This window comes from Pinus tabuliformis, chromosome 2_2, assembly GCF_031772625.1.
Source record: "Pinus tabuliformis cultivar Carrire ecotype Pingquan chromosome 2_2, CPIR1, whole genome shotgun sequence".
Taxonomy (NCBI): Eukaryota; Viridiplantae; Streptophyta; class Pinopsida; order Pinales; family Pinaceae; genus Pinus; species Pinus tabuliformis.
In genome coordinates this window covers 689,384,958-689,389,216 of record NC_142300.1, presented here as the reverse complement: position 1 = coordinate 689,389,216, position 4,259 = coordinate 689,384,958, and positions in this window count along the sequence as shown.

Sequence of the window (4,259 nt, the reverse complement as noted above, 5' to 3'; positions counted from 1 at the left end):
TTGATGTTATTATTTGTCACTGTAAACAAGGATGTCATCTGGGTTAAGTCATCAGGTATGGTGAACTTGATTCGTTAAGCTCAAAATTGCCAAATTTTGTTTGATCCAAATTTCTTAGATTAAAGTTTGAGATCACTAAACCTCAAAGCAAACTTGAATATGTGAGCGAACTAGAAAAAATTCATCAAAATTCATTGGAGTTTGATTGGGGTTCGACTCATGAATATAAAACAATTAACAAAAATAAAGGTACCAGGTTTGAATAAAAGTCGCAAACTTCACTTTTATATTTAGAGCGCTAGAGTTGTTTTTAGCCATTAAGGATCTACCACATCGTTATGGTTTGACCAAAGCATGATGTGGAACTCCAGGTTTGCCAGAAGTTTTTGTGCATGAACTGTTACTGAGTTTGGTGTTCTCTTTGTCCCTCTCAATTGAAAAGAGGTCCTTTTTTAAGATAAATGGAATATCCCAGAGGCGTGAAGGATTTAACGAGACTGATGGGAATTTCTATCTTGTGGAAAAAAGGGTGTCAAGCATGACCTTTCATGAGACAGCTAAAGAACCATTCCATTGGGGAGATTAAAGGTATTGGTATTAGGTGAAAACATGGACTCTATTGGGGTCAAATGCTTGCCCTTCTTGCCTTTTTAGTGGTAGGATACTTTTGTGATAGCAATTTGGCTTCATAACGTATAATTCTTGAGGTATTTTTTTAAGTAGTGAAATATCTAATGCATTTTCAACAAACCAACCCAATTCAATTGTTCAACTTGCATGGCTAGTTAAATTCAACTATGCTAATCTTCCCTTCATTGCTTTTAATATTGAATAATCTTGACCATTCTTTTTTTGCTAGAAGTTGAGAGAAGCTGCATCATAAGCCTTCATAAAGAATGTATCCCAATGCTACTTTGTTTTCCTCAATGAAATTTGCAGTCTGGGTGCTACTTAATAGGAGCTTATAATCAACGTGGCTTCTCAAAACAACAGTACTTCTGAAAATTCTAATGATAAAGATATAGTATATCTCGGATAACAAAGAAATTGCAAGGCAAGCCAATCAATAGATATTGCAAATTTGAAAGAAAGCATTTAGAGTTGTTATTATTTAAAATAGAAAATTCTGGCTACATATGGGGTTTCAGGGACATTGCATAAAACAAAGACTTCAATTTTTTGGTAATGGAGGCTTTTCAACACTTTCTCTGCATATATAATTGAAGAGAAACCAAGAAGAACTGATAAGGTTGAAAAAGAAGGAAGAATGAGACGAGAGGTTTTCTCTCAATCCCTTCTTTTCCTAAGCCCTTGATTTAATCAAGGGTTATAGAGTTGTCATGCACCCTTGGCAATAGTAGAGGTCAATCATCCCACTATTGCTTGTTGCCTACAAGAAATAATTGGTCTACCCAACTAAAAATTGTTTGCCAAGGGATGGATGACATGTGCTATAACTAATATTACTGAAGCAAAGAGGGAGGAGAAAAATTATAGACATATTCACATGATTATGACATAATCTTTATTTACAGTGACAATGTGTATGTGTGTACACAAAGCATAATTTGATTTCCATCCTAGATGCAACAAATGTTCTATGTATACTGAATAATCAATTGGCACTATACAAGGGATTGCCAAGTTCTTAGAGACTAGCAACAGCACCAGGCTAAGACGATGAGGAGGGGCCAATTTTGCTATGCCAAAGAGAGGAAACCCGAGGATTCATCTAGAGAATATGCTTCACAATAATTATAGAGAAGAATTCGAGCCTGGCTCCTTGCATAATGACTTAAATTGTTGAATTTGAATCTCGTTGATTCCATCAGAATATGCCACTGATCCCTTCTTTTGAGTCTGATTTTTCTTTTGGCTCCCTCAACAGCTACAATTCCCATTATTTTCTCTGTTAAGAAGAGCTTCTCCATGTTCAGCCAAACTGAACTATCTCTTGCCATATTTGGCTCCATAGATTCAAAAAATGCAGAGAAATATTCTAAAGCATTCCTAAATAGAACTTGGAACTGGCAAGCATTTAAGTGAGCTTCATATTCCCCAAGTGTTATGACTTTGGGGGATAGGGCATGAGCTAATTTGAGTATTTTCACTAGGGGTTCAAGGGAATCTCCTAAAAGATTATATAAATGTAACATAAAATTTAATGAAATGCATTCATCTTGCTCAATTTTTAGGGTAGACAATTCCACCTAACTCATATGTTTTGACACTAGACAAAACTCAAACTCTAGGTCAAGCAATTTAGCAAACTTTGTGAGCCTCTTGCCATTGGCTAGCAAAGAGAAAGTATGATTTTGGCCTAGCGTTGGGGCAGCGATATCTGTGGTCTTTATTTTGTGGGGTTTGCAGCTTGGCCTCATTGCAAATGCATGCAATAAAGCTGCCCACTGTACACCCTGCACAATGCCGAAGTCGACTATGTGAATTTTCTCTGCCTTGTCTTATAAAAGAAATTACTTTAATCACTAAAGTAATTGCTAAGGTTAATGGTATATTAGGAAACTTCTGTAGGCCTACACACTTAGGTATGTGCAAAATTACCTACCTGAGCTACTAGACATCAACACTTTATTGTCTGAATTTTGGACAAGGCCATCATGCTAGTTTTATGCTTTTCTATGTTGTTTCCTTAGCCATTTCTTTCATGTGCATGCATTTCCATTTCCATTCATGTCATCATTCCAAAAATCATTCTTCTTTTACTCTTAAATTAAGTCCTTGATGACAAGGATATCCCTATGATTTTGTGTCCCTTAGAGTTCTATCTGTAACTCACTAATACTTTATTTATCTCAATTCGGTTTTATTCATCCTACCTCGTGACTAGGTTCTCTTATGAAATTCTTATATTTTAGTTAAAGTTATTAGAACCATAACCAGAACCCACCCTGAGGGTTAGACTAGGACTGAAATAGAACTGGACTAGAACCAACCAACCCATGTAAATTGAAACAATTATACACCAAATATCCAAGTTTTCTCATTTATATATCATGTAAGGTTGAAAATAGAAAAATGGCACTAAGCGTGATACATATGCAAAACAAAATACATATATATCAAGGTTCTAAATGGCCTCTAGATTCCAAAAACCATAAAGCAACAGCCTACAACCTACAGGCTACACAAATAACTACATATCATTAGATTCATCCCCACCTAATGGTGCCAGTGTAAATAACTTTCTCAATTCCATGCAGGTGAAAAGTGTAATATCATTGTACTATGCCATTGAAAGTTTTATAATGAAAAGATATGATGGCAATGCCACATAAGAATGACACCCCTTGCATAGTTGGATACATTTGTTCTGATATGAGATCATTGATTGAGATTAGAAATCACAAGGGCTAGTGTGGAGTGGAGTTGTTGCTTAGGTTACTAAAAGCCATTATTTCTTATAGATGAAGGGAATTCAAGCTACTTGTTATTCCCCTTGAGTATCTAATTTAGGGTCCAAGTTATGGGTAGAAAAACAAGCAGGAGCTTTATTCAGAAGTTAGCAAGTGTGAGGAGTTTGTGGAGCTATATGAGGTAACTATGAGGAGGTTAATCTTGGATGATTTGTATCTTCTCTAGACCCAGGTATTCTTGAGTCATGAATGATGAAATTTAGATACAAAATTTTCTCTGTTGCAAGCTAACACTTTCCAGGGAAAGTACAGAACATATATTCCTAGAGAGTCTATAGAAATACTTGCCTAACATGGTAAAGGTGCTCTTATTAAGTGTCAATGTAAATAAGGATGTCATTTGAGCTAAGTTATCAGGTTTGGTGAACATCATTCTTTAAGCTCAAAATTGCCAAATTTTTTCTGATCCCAAATTTGTTAGATTAAAATTTGAGATTGCTGAAGCTCACGATGAACTTGAATATGTGAGAAAACTAGAAAAAAATTCATCAAAATTCATTGGAGTTTGATTGGGGTTTGACTCATGAATATAAAAAAATTAACAAAAAGAAAGGTAAAATCTTAAAAGACAACCCTAAAATCAATTTTCACCTCTGCCAAGCTTCATTCCACATTTGAATCATGACTTTGGCCTCCAGACTCTTGGAATTGATGACTTGAAAACTTGACTGAGTTGTGAGTCTTGAATGTATCCCGCAAGTGGACTTGATGTCCCCTAAATTCTTGCCTACAAAGTCTAGCGAGTTACCACAAATTTGAGACCCTTCAAGTTGGTTTCTTGGTGCGACCACAAGGTTGAATCAATTGTGAAACATTACTGAGTCT